The sequence below is a fragment of the Callospermophilus lateralis genome, chromosome 4, assembly GCF_048772815.1.
Source record: "Callospermophilus lateralis isolate mCalLat2 chromosome 4, mCalLat2.hap1, whole genome shotgun sequence".
NCBI classification, from domain to species: Eukaryota; Metazoa; Chordata; class Mammalia; order Rodentia; family Sciuridae; genus Callospermophilus; species Callospermophilus lateralis.
Window position 1 is genome coordinate 33167097 of NC_135308.1, and position 18733 is coordinate 33185829.

Genomic DNA, 18733 nt, shown 5'->3' on the forward strand with positions numbered 1-18733 from the left:
ATCAACACTGATTCACTATTGTCATTTGGAAAAATTTTGTTAGGAAAAAGTAATTTTCCAGTTGAGTCATCAAATTGAATATGGATAATTGCATTGTAGTTGACAATAATTGTTTTGACAAATATTTATGAAATATGTCAAATTAAACCATCAGAAACATGTCTAATTTTAGTGATGTTGTATAGCAGAAAAGCTTTGCAAACTGTCAATAGAACAGTTAGTATTCCTTGAAGGCATGTGTTATAGTGAAAAGATTTGGAATAAATGTGAGAAAGAATTTATTCTTGTTATTCCTGAAATTATACTAATGAATATTGGTTGGAGGGAGATTTAGGAAAGGAAGTGGCTCATTAGAAAACAGTCAATCCATGGTACATGTGAAGTTATAGCTGATTCTCCACATTCAGACCATACAAGAAATTATTCCTCAGGGATGTAGCTCAGTGGTAGAGCACTTGCCTAGTGTGTCCCAGGCCCTGGGTTTGATCCCTAGTACTGCCCTCTCAAAAAAGGAAAGAAAGGAAGAAATCATTCCCAAGGTGACTAGTTACTGAGATTTTCTTCCAGTTTAAAGCAATACCATTAATAATCCACCAATGGAATTACATTATATAGTATTATGAATTGCTGTAGGGGAAAAAGCAGTTGATATTATCTCACTAATGAATAGAAATATAAAATAGAAATACAAAAATTGTGTGTCACGTTAACAAATTTTAGTCTGTAATATAGTTTTATCATTTTCTCGTTATCCATTGTTCATATTTTATAGTATTGCTAATCAGAAGAAATAATTTTTCAACTCGCAGGTACTCAGTGAATCAACCTAAGCAGTGAAGTGAAAATCTCCCACTGTACCAACACAGTACTACTGTGGTTTCTTTAATAGTCTCACTTGGTTGGAACTCTTGAGGTGAAGAACCAGTCTTATTTATCATTGATTTTTCCTTTTTTAGTTAAGGTTCCCTATTGAGTATGATTCTCAGGCTTGATTTCAGCTATATTAACAACTTTATCCAGACTTACACCTGCCTTTAACTATTTTTAAATCCAATATATAGTTTCATCTATGGCAGTTATTTGAATCTGTATGTATACTCATTAATTCTCACTTTTCTGAAACCGTCATGAAAAGGTTATAAGATATAAAGTATAAAATTCAGTTATATTTAGATAGAAATCTAGGTTTTCCTTCTCTTAGTTTCCTCCCCTTTCTCCTTTGAGCACATTTTCATAATAGTTGGTTATAAAATGAAAATCTCAGTAATTTGGAGATTTGCAGTTTATATGAATGGGCAGAGAAACCATAAAACATTTTCCACCTTGTCTTGTATTTCAGTGTAGCTTTTATTTTGATTTATTAGAAAGCATTTTTTCCCACCAGTTTCTTGCTTCTATAAAAATGTTTATTTCCTTTCTCTAATGAATTTAACATTTGCTTCTCCTGAAGACAATCAATATTATCATGTACTGTACACTTCTACTCAGTAAATAAGTAGCTCTGGTCTATAATCTCCAGTGAGTTTTAGGGCTACTAGAATCACATCAAGATCTAAATAAGCATTTGCAGTTGATAAGCAAATTCTTATTATTGTATCATTTTTCTATAATAATCACTGCCTACACATAATACCAAAGACTTGCTTATGGTTTTCCTTAAAATTCCTTTCCCTTGAGCTATTTTTTTAGAGTTTGGATAATTCACCTTTAAGGTACTTGAAGGCCTATAGCTTGTGCTTTGTTTATTTTATACTTCAGCTGATTCAATATGTAATAATAGCTGCTGCAAGAATACAGAGCAGCTGAGAAAAAACTTAGAATTGACTTAGTATAGAGGTAGCACTTAAAGGTATAGTACAGTAACTCTCATTGAGAAGCCTTGACCTTCATCAATTGTAAAGTTAATTGCCTTCAAGTTCCTCATTTATATATGTGAATTAAGTAGCTTCGTAGTAACCTATTTGATGTTAACAAAATGGTTCATTTGTAACCATTTAATAAAAGATTTATTAAAGTCTTGTTTTATTATGAAGTCTACTTTGGCATTGGTAGTTCATTAGTTATGTTCCCATAGCTTTTTACTGTGCAGTTTATAATGCTTTGCTAATTATTAATGTATGAAATTGCATATTAGATTACATCTTTATTAGTGCATTTTTAATTTAAATATTGATGTGTCCTAGGCAGCTTTAATATGAGATCAATTGCTGCATCTTTTAAAAAGATGGAATACCTAAACAGAAGTATTGTTTACTAAGATATTATCCTTATTTCTCTCTTTTCTCTTCACTTTAAAGTGGTTCTAGGGAAAGGCAAGGCAATCATACAAAAACCGGGTCTGAATCAGCCTTGCCTATAAAAACTGTGGGCAACACATTTTGACCTTATGGCACGAGGGGAAAACATTACCAAGTGAAAAACTGTGCCCCACCTACCTACTGAGAACCAACTACCATTAGGAAGGTAGTAAGTGGTAAGATCTTTCATAATTAAAGATAATAGATAGCTTCAAGTGAAATATGCCTGGGAAGGTAGCCTGTTGACTTTAATTGACCAACTAATGCCATATCTTTTTGTTAAACATAGCTTGGGGAGACCCTGGATTATCTGGGGGGAAAATATCACACAATATGGAAAAGTGATACAAAAATAAAATAGTTAAGGTTACTGAAAACAAATTTCAAAATTGGACCTGGGCCTAAGTTTACTCATCTAAACTTATGATAATGGTCAGTTGGAAAACCAGGCATCATGGTACACACCTGTAATCCCAGCTACTCATATGGCTGAGGCAGGAGAATCACAAGTTCAAGGTCAGCCTGGGCAACTTAGCAAGACCCTGCCTAAAAATAAAATTTAAAAGATCTAGGGATATAGCTCAGAGGTAGAATACTCCTGAGTTCAATACCCAGTACCATGCATACACACACACACACACACACACACGTGTCATATTCTGGTTCTCTTAAAATATGGCATCTTGAATAATTACAGTATTTCTCAAAAGGTCTGTAAGGAGATATGTTTGCTTTTGTAACAATAATAGAAGGAGGAAATATAACGTACAAGAATTTGCTAAGTGTCATGTATATTTAAGGCCTATTTCAAGTTGTCTCTTTAAAACTGCCTAGTAAAGCCAGGCACAGAAGCTCTGCCCATAACCCCAGCTACCAAGGAGGCTGGGTCAGAAGGATCACAAGTTTGAGGCCAGTCTGGACAATTTAGTGAGACCTTTCTCAAAAAAAAAAAAAAAAGAAATTAAAGGGTTGTAGATGTAACTCAGTGGTATAGCATTTCTGGGTCTTAATCCCCAGTACTACAAATAAAATAATAATAATGAATTTTAAAAACCTACACTGTGAGAAGAGGATAAATCAGGAAGCTACTGTAGGCCTAATTCAGTGCCTAAGCTCTGTAGTGACCATGTAATTCATCATCAAGACTAGGACAGTTCTACAGAATAAACTAATATTTTTTCTGGACAAAGAGGGCCGGGGTTACCAAAGTTTTGCTCCCAAGAATAAAGCTTATTTAAGCCTGTAGTTTCTTATACCTAGGCAAATAAGAATATGATCAAATGTAAGAGGTGCCTCTGGTCTAATACAGGTATGACTCCAGATTTGAATTTTCCTGATTTCTATTGCCAATTTATAGCAAATACTTTACCTTTTATTGACTCCTTCACAGAAAAAGTTTCTTTGACTTCCAAAACATGTAGTTCCCAAAGTAAATGTAATGTATTTGTCTATATTTTCTTCTCACAGTATCTAAAGAAAAGGGGAAACTTAAATTGAAGAGAGTATATTAAATATTATTCAAGAAGTTCAATTGTTTAAATATAAAATATTAGATTTAAAGGTAAATCTGTATTCACAAAAGTGTAAAATAAAAATAAAGTTTGGTTCTGAATTTATAATAAAGAATGAACTTCCATCCATGTATCTCCATTGGCATTATAATTGAGGCTTCCCAAACCATTCTTAACACTGAACTTTTTTAAAAAGCTTTCATTCTAATCACATGTGAAACTAAAATTCAAAGATGGTCACTACAATTAGGAAAGCAAAACCATGATTTTTTAAAAATGTGAGATTATTATTAGCTGTTTGTAATGCTGTAGCTTCACTTGGTTGTTTAGCCTAAATCATGCCAATAATTAAAATGAGAAAGTAGGCTGTAATAGTAGCTCTAAAATGAAGGTAATTCCCAGGTGTCAATATTGATAGATATTCTGAGTAAAACCTAGATACATGACAGTGTAACATTGTGAGAAGAGCAAATGCTTTGCTGTCAGATAAAACTGGCTCTTAACCCTAGTTCCACTGTTTTAACTATCTGTGTGATCACCTACAAATTATTTAAATCTGAGGTCAATTTCCAATGCAATAACAATTCTCCACAAAATAAAGTTGTATTAAATGGAATAATGGTGGTAAAACCCCCTGGCACATGATAGTTGCCCCATTAATGTTTTTAAAAATAATGACCAAATGACAACAATTGCCTAGGATCAGGGCACCTCATTGACTAAGTGTTGAATGACTATCATTTATCAGAGAGTAGCTCTTCTCTTTCCAAATGATAAGAACATATTTTTCTTTTGTTTTATTTATGTATAACTTTTATTTATGTAATAGGGAGGCCAGACATAAATGAAGCCTTAATTAGTTTTGCCAGGACAAAATTTCTTGGTTTTCTCACTTCTTTTCTGGAAAAGAAATAGGTGAATTCTTATAGGCAAGAACCCCAAGTCTGATAATTTTGTTCTTAAGAAGAAAAAAAAAATCTTCAATTAATAATGAAAGACAACTATTCATATACTTGAGACGTTTAATTAACTTAAGTAGTAAATGTTTGGAATGAATCAATAAAAGCCTTGAAAGATGCATTGTCTCCACATCAGTCAGAAAGTAGACCCCAGTTTTATTTAAGGTGTTGAAAGCTTCAGGTGTATTTTGTGCCTGATGAAGGTACTGTACAATAGAGGGGAGTGTTATTTTGTTTAATTAGTGTGAACCAGTTTCTTTTTAATAGCAATTAAAACACCAAGAAAGTATGCATTAATCATTAACTATAGACCTTCAATTATTTCTGCAAGCATAATTTCACTAAATTGCAATACTGTATATCCTGGTAATGTTTGGTTCTGGATAAAATATTCATATATGATAACCTTAATTTCCATAGTACCTAGGGAAATGAATTCTTAATTACTCCTGACACATTTCTAGTCACTTCTCTGTGAACATGATCAAAGTAAAAGGTCATGGATGCCTTTACTCTGGTCATAGTTAATGGCTGTGATTTAATCATTATCTCCTTCTGAATATGACCTCTTCATTTTGAAGCACCCTCGTTCTCTTCCTCAGCAACTGTTTTGTGAGGCTGTTTTAAAAATCCTTTTGCCTTCACTAAATTGTCTGTGAATATGTCTCAATCATCTTTACTCTGTATATTTTTGTATATTACATGTGTGTGTTTTATCACTACCTAAAATTATTGCTAACTGATGATTTTATCTTTTCCTAGAATTAATTTTTGTTCAATTTTAAAGCTGTCTTTTTCTCCAGAATTTCATCCTCTGGTTTCATCACCAATTAATATATACCCTGTCAAAGATAATTGCTTATCTATTCCAGCATTTTTTCATTTTTCCTTAATATACTCTTGCCTATTTTATTTCTTTCTCCTTTTATTTCATACCTGAGGTAAAACTTGTTTTCTATTACAGTATTCTGAGAACCTTTTCTTCTTAGCCCATAAGATTAAATTCTTGGACATGCAATTAACCACCTAAGCTTAATAAATTCTATGTGATAACCCCTCTGATTCTGCTCTGACCCTCTTTATGATTTTGTAACATCTCACTTTATATTCTGAACCACTTAAAATGCTACCACCCAAAATCATCTTATTCCAATTATATCCTATACTAATATACTATTGGTGCTTTCTTGTCCTGGTATACTGGGAAAGCATTGGTTTTGAGACAGATCTCTATTAAAATCTCAACATATGTCTAGCCATGTAACCTTAGTCTGAGTACTCATACATTTTTATCTTTTTTCTTCATAAAATTGGATGGGTAACACTTTCTCAAAGATTCTATAAGGGGCTGGGGATATAGCTCAATTGGTAGAGTGCTTGCCTCGCATGCAGAAGGCCCTGGGTTCAATCCCCAGCACCAAAAAAAAAAGAAAAGAAAAGAAAAGAAATTTGGGGCTGGGGTTGTGGCTCAGTGGTAGAGTGTTTGCCTAGCACACATGAGGCCTGGGTTCGATCCTCAGCACCACATAAAAATGAAGTAAAGATATTGTGTTCACCTACAGCATTTCCAGCAAACTGGTGGTGGTTGTATTTTTACATTGTAAGTAAACAGAAAAAAATTCACTATAGCACCATGTGTAGGGAAACCCTTAAGCAATTTAGAAAGTGAGAAATTGTTTTAGAGGACGTGTATTATTTTTGCAATGTTATATATTCTGAATTATATATTGGTGGAAATATTTCCAAATTTAAGTTTTCCAAATATTCTCTCTGAAGTAGTTTTTCTAGAAAAGCACTACTTAGACATTCTTGAATATTTTGAATGGATAAATTATTAATTTTTGATTAATATATGCTTGGTAGCACTCACCAACAGGGAAAATATCACCAAATTGGAACACTTCTTATATATTTATCTTATATTTCTTCTTATATATTTATCTTATATTATGGTTTAGATATTAAGAGTCCCCCAAATGCTTCTGTGCTAATGCTGGAATGTTCAGAAGTAAAATGATTGGATTGTGAGAGCTGTAAACTAACTAGTCCATCTGAGTTTGAATAACCGACTGGTTAGTAACTGTAGGCAGGTAAAGTGTGACTGGGGGAGGTAGGTCATTGAGAGTAGGCGCTGGAAGAATTTCCTGTTCCCTGTGGCCCCTTCCCCTGTCTTTCTCTGCTTTTTGGCTGCCTTAAGGTGAGTCGTACTCCTCCACAACTCCCCTTTCACCAAGATGTGTTGCCTCACCTTGGGCCCAGATCAGTAGAGTTGGCAGAACCTGAACTAAATCTCTAAAATCATGACCCAGAATAAACTTTATCTCCTCTAATTTGTTCTTGTCAGATATTTTGGTCGCATAGATGCAAAGATGCTAACACCTTATTTAGAAGGTTTCTACCCCTTCATGTACTTAGCCATGAGACAACTAGCCAGCCTTTATGAGGTTAAAAAAATATTTGCAAGATCATGCCACAATTCATCCTAAAATATTGTGAAGAATCTTGTATTTCATTAAGCACACACAAATGCAAAAGCCAAGAAGTGAGGGTATCACTGCCATGTCCTCTGCTTTTAACCTCCTCTCAGAATATCTCATTAGACATTAGTAAGGGACTTTCCAACAAAAGTGCTTAGGGCAGGCTCACTGCCATCAAAATATTATAAAAGTTTAATATCTTTCTAATTTTTTAGATAAGAGGTAAATGCCAGATTGATATATAATAGTTAAAATAGGAGCTTGGAAACTTTTTTATCTTTAGTTTATATTTTGGTTTATATTTTAAATAAGTTAAGATACCTACCACATAGAGACTATGTAAGTTTTGGGGCCAAAAAGTCCTGGTTTTCCCCTATACAATGTTTGAAAAATTCATTAAATCTGTATCTTCCTATCTTAAAATAGTAGATTATGGTTTGGGGGAGTAATTCTGTGGTAGAATTCTTCCTTAGCATATGTGAGGCCCTGGTTAAATCCCTAGCACTAATAACAATAAATAGTAGATTTCATAATACACACACACACACACACACACACAGAATTGAGATTTTGTAGAGCTCAAATTTGATAATATTTTCTTGTCATATGGCAAGTAGGTGTCCAATAAGCTTACTGAAACCCCTTCCCACTCTTTGAACTGATTGTACTGTTCTGTTTTGTCATCTACTTCTTGTTCACTGTCACATGCACCTCAGGTTGGTAGTTAACTAGGATGCCTTCAGTGTTTCATACAATCTTTCATTCTTCAAAGATCTACATCTATACCTGAAATTCTTTGTTTATCTTGCTCATTCTTCTCAAATGTATTGGAAAAACTTTTCTGACAATTTTAGTTATAAAAGGTCATCGTTAATTCAATGAATTAATAATTCAATGGATGAAGTCTTGACCAATAGCACATAGGAATTTTAAGATGTTATTTTTATCTGAATTTTAATATACTTAATATATAATAACTACTATACCAACAGAAGATGTAATTGATATATTAAAACATGTAAGAAAATCTCTAATATAGATTTTTATACTTGAAGCCATGGCAACGACACTAAAATAACTAAAATGTGAAATAACTAAAATGTTAAACTATTTGAGCCTTTTTAATAATGGTTGAAACAAAAACAGTAATTTCTGCAAATTGTTGTTCAGTTCTTAACATTCCCCCCAAAAAGCTATAACATGCTTTTGCTTGACTATAGATGTGTCTAACTTAAATAAGTCATAATAGAAATGTTTTGTTTCATACCATGTTCAGCTGTGATTATATTTAATTTTTATATAACTGTCTTACTTGCTTAAGACTGCAAAAACTAAGTGTGAAAGTAGAGAACATAACTAAATGAATTGTCCTCCAATCCGATTAACAGCCTCTAGTATTTTCCCTCTTAGTTTTCCTAGAGATTGGTTAAAACACAATATTGTACTTCCCATAAACATGTTTTCACATTCAAAATAATTATTAATTGTTAAAGTATATAATGACAGATGTTGCAAATTTTATGTAAAATGTTAAAAACAGCTTGTGTCTCAAACACTTTTTTGAACAATTACTGATAGTTCATATTAACTCAGGTAGCAATAGTGAAATCTATCTTGTTTATAAGCTTTTCATTTAAGACATTTTTCTTGCTTAGATCACCTCCCAGTGTGAAAGTTGTCCAAAGATAATAGCACATCAATTCAAAAGTGTAATAGATTTGAGACCACAACATGCTATCAGCATGAAGTAGTAGTTTATCAGTCTCACTAACACACTGTGTCACAGCCAGAATCATTACATATTTGTTCTTTTGTTTTCATGTCAAAATATATAATTTACAGCCTAATGTTGATTGCTTACAAGGATATGTTTAATTTTCTTATTTAAAACATTTTTTTAAAGTGCGTATCAGAATTTTAGGTAATAAAAAAGAAGAGCCATTTTAATTAGGAGTCTAAAATATTTTCTTTTTATAATTGCATAGTATATTACTATAAAATTTTATAACTAAAATTATAGTAATAATACCTTTATATTAGAAGCAAAATAATCAATCCATTGAACAATTCTTGGCATTTCTTAGAAAATTTATACATATATACTCATGCACAAATCTGTTTTCCTTTTCCAGAATCACCCTTCTTAAAAATTATGATGAAATTATTAAAATACAAACACAAATATTAAATTTTAGTTTATTATTGATTCACCATAGTTATGTTTTACTATTTCTTAACTGTTTCACCTTTTCAGTCCAGCCTTGAGACACAATTTCTACCTGCCATTTGCAAATTTTAATCTTAGTACTTTAATCAAGTACTTACTGCTACATTGGTCACTGAAGAAGTTAATTAAAAACTGGTCCTCTTATTACTTCTTACTTTCATCATAGCAGTTGAGTACTCTTCTGGTGCTCCTGCTTATACCATCTCCAAGAATGTTTTAAAATAATTTCTAAAGGATAAAAGAAAATACTTTCTCCTTAACTGTAATTTTAGGAATTCAGTGTGGAATTGTTTTTGCAATTAGGCTAGTATTTTGCTTCTATTTAACTTGAGTAAGAGAATTTTTGTCATCACATTATTTAATAGATAGGAAACTACCAGAGCTTTTATTTTTGTTGGTGTGTGGTAGTGTACCATTGTGGCGGGTACTGGGAAGATCACTTTGAGTGACAATACTTTGTCCTCAGCAATCTCAAAGAAGGAGAAAAGTTCAGCAGGAAGCATGTCATGCAGCAAAAATATTTTATTTCTTTTCTTCTCAAAAAAAAAACAGATATATAAAGGGAGTAAGGAGATTGTATTTATTTATGTGCGTGTGTATATAGATAATGTATGTATGATATTTAGTATAAGGTTTCCAAAAGAGTCTCTGTAGGAGATAAAGAGATGATTAATAGTTTTTCCTTGTATAAATTTTAATATGGGTAATAAATTAAAATAGTTTTTAGAAGAAAAAAGAATAGATAAAAATTACCCCAGTGAGAAAAGTTAAGGGTAGAAAAATAGCATTATGTAGAAAGTAATGAAACATTTTGGAGTGTTATGAATGCCCATGGTGAATTTTCAGTTTGGCTTATATATGGCTCAGAAGTCCAAGTATTAAGTTCAAGGAGAATGGGAAAGAAACCTCTCCTCCTAAGGAAGGTAGAGTACCTTGTGAAATAGGGTACTTTGCTGGTGGATATTTTAGAAGCATATGGAAATACTGATACTATAGGAAATGAAGAAGAACCAAAGCATACTAGATGCTGGTGTCTCCTTTGGACATGGAGGATCAATAAACATGATAGTTAAAAGTTGCCCGAACATTAGAAAGGATAAGGGAACCACTTAAGGAAATCTTAACTAATCCGAGGATTGTGGGGAGGGGGGGTGAAATAAAAGGAGAGATGTTGAAAGTAGAAAAATTCAAAATGTGATGACATAGAACAATGAAAAATGTTGAAGCCATTTGACTCTGAGGTCAGATGGTTTGAGCCTTATATTCTACAAATTTTATTTGTTCTAAATTAACTACTCAAAGGAAGCTACCAGCAGTGACTTTCTAAGCATCAGTCTTTTGAATTGATTTTCTGATGTGTTATACAATCTTAAAGGGAATCTTGGCATTAAACTGAAGTTAAGAAACTAATGTGCCAAAATATCCTACTGCAGTGGTTCTCAAAGTGTGGTTGCTGGACCTGCATCAGTTGCTGAGGTTCCTGCTGACCCAGACTTGTAGTTTAACAAGTCTACCAGGTGATTGTCCTTCAGGACAAAGCTTTAAAAAATGGTTTCTCAGTCCATTTCTGCTCCTATTTGTGACCTAACCCTCATAAGCCTTACCAAAACTTGTGATTCTGTAATCTATTTGGTTGTACTGTTTTTGTGTAAAAGATAGGTTACTATGGAATGCCTTTTGCATACTACTGCAGGTACTAGTATGGATGGGTTTGCCCCTGAAATTTCACAGCAGGGTTTTTTAATATCTTAGGAATTTTACAGAACTTCTGAGAGCTAGCATCCTCAGCCAATAGATAATTTCTTTCCAAATAGCAAAGCATTTAAGCACAGTAAGTAATTGTACAAGATGTTTCAGGATGTTTTGAGAATAATTAGCCAAAAGGTAACAGAAATAATCAGGAACCAAAACGTAAATAAGAATGGGTTATTTTCTGTATAGATTTCCTTTTTTTCATTTTCTGTTTAATAGCTTCAAGAAATCTTTTCATTATTATGTAAAGCACATACTTTAAGCTGCTTTTTTTGGCCTTTTAATCAGTTATAAACATGTTGCTAAATATACATTTAACAGATAATCCAATTGTCTTTAGAACCTAAAATTCAGAATTTGATGGTGAAAATTCTGAAGACTGATAAGCACAGGTTTTAAGTGTTCAAGATGTTTGAGTGATAGTTAATATCTTTTAGGTACATCATTTCTTTCAAATACATACTGACAAATATTTGGGACTGATTTATTTTTTGTACTATTTAATAAATATACTCTCAATTAAATACTACAATATAGACACCAACACAGTAACAATTAAATATCATACATTTTAACAATTCTCTTTAAGTATCTTAAAATGGACTCAAACTATCCATTGTTTTGACATCAGGTGTCTAAAACTATTTTTAACTCAGTGGTTAATTTTAGCCTTCATATATTTCCAGGTAAATTTAATCCACAAGTATGGGATTCATTTGCTTTAGATCTGAAAATGTCATTTTGGAAAAGTCGTTTGATGTTGAGGAAATCTTGTGAGACCTTTATTAAGCCTTTTAAATCCAGAAAGTTATATTTTGCCAGAAGGGAAAAAAAAAAACCTAAACCTCAAATATTTCTTACCTCTTAAATGAAAACTTTGAATATTGAAAAGTTTGTAAATTTGGCCAAATCTTGCCAATTATTCTTCTCACTGGCAAATTGCCTTTAAAATCAATGTATCTAATTTGAAGAAAACAATCTGTCTCCTAGGTGCTTTTTATTGATTTGCCTACAAACATCAGTAGAAAGCAGGACTTCAGGACATTTTACTGAAACAGTTCACATTTGGTTTAGTGCAAATTAGGCCCTCTGTCCAACAAAAAAATCTGGGAAGAGAAAGAAAGTGTCAGTATTTCCTTGCAGTAGTGCTTTCTCTATATATGATATAATAGATGTGATATGAAACAGAAGTATCTTTCCAGGTGTCTCTATATCACTACTAAAGATTTCAACTGTGCCTAAGGGACAGGAGCTGAGCACCAACTGCTCTACTCTTCTTATTCCAATCATTTATTTTGTTAATCTCTTAAAACGGTTTTTAATACCATATAAAACACTGAATAAAACAAATTTTCATCTATGCAGATAACCACTTATGAAGTTATTCTAATTAAAACTTCATTCAGTAGTTGCATACTTTCTGTTTGACTTTTATTTTCCATCCTAATATCCCATTGAGGAAATGAGTGAAATCACTTTGAATAATGCTGTAACACATTTTCCAGGGATACTTTTCATTTAGGTCCCTATAATTTCTAACTTATTAAACCATTTATTTGATATTAGAGGAATAATGTTATTATATTAATCCCATGAACAAAAACACTATTATTAACCCATTTTTTCTAGTGACATGTATAAGCTTATTACTCATTTAATTTTGTTTTTAATAGTAGTATCTTCTTAAATAAGCATTAACATATTGATATTATATATGATGTAAAACTGAAAAACACATTCAAATCTAAATAATTTATCTTGCTTCTAAAAACCTTAAGATAGTTCTGTGGTTATTACTTTGAAAGACAAAAATCAATGAAAAGTGTTACATACCTGCTAAGAGATGGGATTTTTAAAAAAGCAAAATATTATAAGATTCAACTACAAGTGGCCTGAGATATGAGTAGATAGAATTGATGACTAAGTGTGTGGAAATAACCTGATACACTACGCAGGTCAGACATTTAAAACTTAACATTTCAGGCCAGGCATAGTGGGGCACACATGTAATCTCAGAAAGTCCAGAGTCTAAGGCAGAAGGATCACAAGTTCAAGGCCAGCCTCAACAACTTAGCAAGACCCTGCCTCAAAATAGAAAAAAAAAAAAAAAAAAAAAATTAAAGACAGGAGGTGAATTTTTAAAAATGACTGGTGATGCAGCTCAGTGATAAAGTACCCCTGGGTTCAGTCCCCAGTACCCAAACAAAACAAAACAAACAAAAACATGACATTTCATTTGAGGGTAGAAGAATATTTGAAATGAAAATGTTACTTTTGCTTCTTCGGTGCCTTCAACAAATAGATTGAAAGAAGGAAGTTGAGCTATAAGACCATAGAACTTATCTACCTTCTAAGGAAAAAAGGAAGGAAGGAAGGAGGGAAGGAAGAAAGGAAGGAAAGAAGGAAGAAAAGGGAGGACGGGAGGGGGAAGGAAGAGAAAAGGAGGAAAGAAAAGGAAGAAAGCAATAAAGAAAAGAATGCAGGATTCTCTGACAGGCTGACCGCCCCCTCCCCCGCCTCTCCTGGGAGAAGGAGGGAGAATGCAAGAAGAAAGAGTAATTGAAAATTACCTTAAGTCCCTCAGTTAGTGACCCAAAGGATAGAGTTACTAAACAACAAACCAGAAGGCAAGAATGAGGACAGCAGGAAAGATGAGGAAAGTCAGCCTTTGTCCTTACTAAATTTGAATTTGTGACATGACCCATAGAAAAATACATCATAGAACCCTTTAAAACTGTAAACTAGAACAGAGATTGGAAACTGAAATAAAACAGTTGGTCAGAAAGCAAATCAGCAAAGAAACAGATCTTTCCACTTACAAAGACCAAAGAGCAAGTATTAATTGTGCTTAGTATGGAGTAAGCCTGGCCATTGACTGCTCGCCATGGCCTGGCTGTGGGAGTTAATGCTGCGGTGCAGTTCCCGAGCTCAGGCTTGTTGTTGTTGTTAAATAGAATCCCCCTCCAGATTCCAAAGCCACAAAGCAACTGTTAGTGTTCAGTGACCTTCTGCACCAGCTGTCTTTGGGGCTTTGAAATTGATTTTCCTCTTCTCCGTCTCTGATAGTCTCTCTTCAAGTATGCCTCTCTAGTTCATCACCAGAGTGAAAACAGTGGCACAAATAGCTGAGGAACTGGAGGCAGGCATCACGCAGGGCATCATTAGAAACATCAGAACAAAAATCAGCCGGCTCTGGTGTGCTCTGTGTTAAAAAGAAGCTGCTGCTGCTTTATTGCTGAATACAATGGGGAATATTCTCACAGGATTCACTTTTTTCATTTCCAAATATGGTCTGAGGAGTAAAGAAAATTTCTGCCTTTATTCTCCAAACCTCATGCGGATGCCAGGTCAAAAACCATATGTTTTTGATAGTAATTTTTGCAGAATGTTTTATATGTGAGAAGCATACTCCCAAAGCTGTGTGACCTGGCAAAGAGTCATAGGATGAGGAGAGACTAATGACACACAGAAATAGGTGACTTCTAATAGAGAATTAGGTGACAAAATAATTTTCTCATGGGGATAGTCATTATATATGCTTTGTATAGCTGAATTTCAATAATTCATTTGTTTTTTCATTTATTAACTATTTGTAGGGTTCTAAAAATAAAAGAATCATTATGTTGGACCTTGAAACAGGTAAAAAGGATACCTGGGCTTAAAGACATTTATTAATCACAGAATGCACTTCATCAATGTTTTTATTTTATATATTTCAGTGGAAAGGACATGTTGGCCTTTGGAAAGATGGTGTCCTGTCTAGAAACCCTGTAGCTCACACAGTTCTACCAAATCTGAAACCACACATTCTCTGACATAGAAAATAAGTTGGCATAGCCCTTTCCTACTATGCCCAAGATCTTTTTTACATTGGTACATATTGTACCATATGTATTTTGAGGCCCATTTTTACCTGAAGGAATCAGTCCTTACTCAAATGACACCATTTATAAGTGGTTTAAAAATATACCAATTTAAACAATCTTGGCCAATACTTTCATTACTTACATATTAGAAAGCCATCTCAAAATATTAAAGGCTAGTAATTTTAAAATATAAAGCACTGGTAATCTGGCTTTTCTTTCAATGTTTTATAATATTTCTGTGTTTATTCTGTCCTATATTTCCCAGGCCTTTATCTGATGCTTTCCTGATATGGTGGTCACTGAGACAGAGAAGGAGGAAATGTATGTCTGAGATTTATAGTAGTGGCAAAAAAATATAATTACATCCTGTTTTTTCTTGCAGCAACAAAAGTAAATTTATATATTAAATAAATTGGAGGTTTTTTCAAGTAAAGAGCTTTTCATTTCCCCTAATATTGATGAATAATATATTTTTGTATATCATATCTTTTTTTGGTTGTTTGTTTGATTTGGGTGCTGGGGATTAAACCCAGGGCCTAGACTCATGCTAAGCACAGGCTCTTCCACTGAACCACACCCACAGCTCCTACATCTCTGTTTTCAATATCTCAAAGTTGCATTTTCTTTTAAGAAAAATAACAACTTGATAATTTTGAGCCTGCTGTTTGAAGGAGTTCCTTGCCAGGATCACCAGTCACAGTGGGTATGGAAATTGAAACTAATACCTAATTTAAAGATAGCAACTATCAAATTCATATCCTGCACATAGTGGACATTCTTATTTTAGTGTTGAGGCTACAGTCATAAACTTTTGGGCTCCATAGGCTCAGGTTCAAATCCCATCTCTCATTAAGAATTACTTAAATGACTTTAAATAAAGCTATGACATATTTTCCAGGAATGCTTCTCTCATTTTGGGTTCCAATAACTTCTAGTTTATTTTCATTTTGCATATTTTATGATTTTGTTTATTTATAGCTATGACTTCTTGTAAAAATTTTTTTAGTTGTAGTTAGACACAATACCTTCATTTTATTTATATGTGGTTCTGGGGATTGAACCTAGTGCCTCACACGTGCTAGACAAGCGCTCCACAACTTGAGCTACAACCCCAGCCCCCAGTTATGGCTTCTTCACCAACATATTTTATTTCTCTGAAAGTCATTTTCTTCATCTGTATAATGACCACCAGTTTATTTTATTTATATATTTATATATATATATATATATATATATAGAGAGAGAGAGAGAGAGAGAGAGAGAGAGAGAGAGAGAGCGCGAGCGAGCGCAACTAATGTATGCTAGGAACTTTTTTACTCCTGGGAATAGAGAGGTGAAACTTGTATTCTAGTAGAGAAGACAAACATTATACTTGTGTAGTGGGCATATCACTTTTAGCCCATCAACTTAGCAGGCTAGAAATACAGTTTTAGTTTTCTATACTTATGTTTATGTTTTGTCTTAAGCCCTAATTCCTTTAGCCATTTTAGGTCCCTCCCTCCCCTATTCCATCCCTTTCATGATGCTCTGAGCACAGCAGGAAGCATCTGGTGCTGGGGTCTTCTCCACCAAGACACTGAGTATTCACACTGTCAGTCCCTTCATTTTCAATCCATGAATTATTGTGAGCTAGCCTGCATTCCTGTCTGTGAGGTTCCTTCTGGTGCTACTCTGGAAACCACAGAAGTAATATGGTTCATGACAAGTCATGCAGAGGCTCAGGAATCTTGGTGAGGCCCTCAAAACTATATCACCTACACATGCATGCCTCAGTTTCTCTCTGGGGACCTGTTATCTCCTCACTTTTCTTTCTTTTTCTTTTCTTTTTCTTCTTTTTTTTTTTTTTTTAATGATACAATGTGTTCCTTGACACAGTATCTTTATTTTCTTTATTTTTTATGTGGTGCCGAGGACCGAACTCAGTGCTCACACATGCTAGGCAAGTGCTCTACCACTGAGCTACAACCCCAGCCCATCTCCTCACTTTTATAACTGAGATTTAAGGCACTCTTAGCTTCTCCTCGTGCACCTTTGAAGAGTCAAATCTCTACTTCACCAGGACTCAACCAGTGAAACCAGGAGAAGAGCCATTGTCCTGGAATACAATGAATCCCTCTGCTCTCAGCCATTGCCTTTGGTTTCTTTTTCCTAGTCTTTAATAAAATGGGCTATTTTTCTAGTCTGAGGACACTCTCTATTTTCTAAATTCTGGGTTTTTTTCCCAGACATTTTGGGTATATCTCGTATCTTTTCTAAGTTCTGCTTTACCCCAAATGTCCATATGGTACCAAAACTAGAGCAAGGGTATCTGTCTTGGTCAGAGGCCTATATACCTGATGCTACTCGGTATTGCTTGTTTCTATATACATGGCTTCATTGGGTAGCTTTCTGTGTTCATTTTCTATCTCCCCTACCCAAACATGGCATGGAAGTAGTATAAAGAGCCTCAGACTCCTATGGAGTCTTGCTACCTCTTCTGGATGCTGCCCATCAATCAGAGGGCAGGCCTGTCTCCCTGGGCTCTGTTGAACCCTCCCTCTGCTCTCCTTGTTCTTCTGCCTTCTTCTTGCCTGAAGATATTCTCTTCATCTAGAGGGAAAACTCTTTTTTTTTGCTTACACTGTTTTTCTCCCAGACATTCTAGTTATACTCCAGTTCACTCCATTTCACCCAATAGTCTGGGTTTTAGAAAACCAATAGAGACTTGGACTATTTCTACTTTTCATTTTATTTCATCTCTTTCAGAGTCAATGAAATAAAACACTTGCTGGAATTGAGAAGGGTGAACACAGTAAACATAGGCAGAGGGAAAATATTTCAGGTGGCAAAAAACACACTAAAGTGTACTTCAAAGTTTTAACCTACCACACAGGTAGATAAATAACAAGATAATAATTATAGTAGGTACTTTGAAGAAAATACACATGGTAATATGTTGGAAAGTAAAGAGGACAAAGCGTTGGATTGGGTGGTAGGTAGTTAGAGCTGGGACTTGGAGGATAAAGGATGGCAATACTAACAAGTCATTTTGTCCTTCACAACACTTTGGTGGCTTTTAATGAAATAATAAGCAGAGCATGGCCCTTAGTAAGTGCATGGGAAATGGCAATTATTGTTATTATCATTGGTGAAGGGACAGAATGGACAGCTAGTTGATGTCATTAGTGATGCCATCATTCAAAATAAAGATGATGCCAAAGCTCACACCTGCAGGCTGAGTTAGCCAGTTGTTCCACAATCATGGGAAATATCAGTCCTTTCCTACCATTGGCAAAGGTGGTTTATTCAGCATCCTCTTGTGTTTGCAAGGACTTCTTACAGTGAGGTAATTTCCAAGAGGATGACCACAGGATCTCTGTCCAGTGACGGGCATCTGTCCTGTCTTCTCCAAGATAAGTTTTTAATGCATCCTTTGTGCTGTTTGTATGTGTGTTGTTGTTATTGATGTTGTTTTTATAAATCCTCTCCAGTGTCATTGAAGGAATAGTTGTGACTTTTGGCTGCTGATCTTCTTGCTTACTCTTCTTGTGTAATCCTAAAAAAGGGAGAATTTAAATCCGGGGGCCATCTGTAGCTCACAGGCCATATCCAGTCCTGTACCTATTTTTGTACTGCTTATGGGTCAAGAATTTTTTGAATATCTT

General features: G+C 34.1%; 1 protein-coding gene across 1 annotated transcript in view; it reads left to right on the forward strand.

Moving 5' to 3' along the window:
* The window catches only part of Tenm3 (teneurin transmembrane protein 3), a 339337-nt gene that overhangs the window by 149098 nt on the left and 171506 nt on the right, over positions 1-18733 (forward strand). The gene's annotated exons all lie outside the window — the stretch shown is intronic.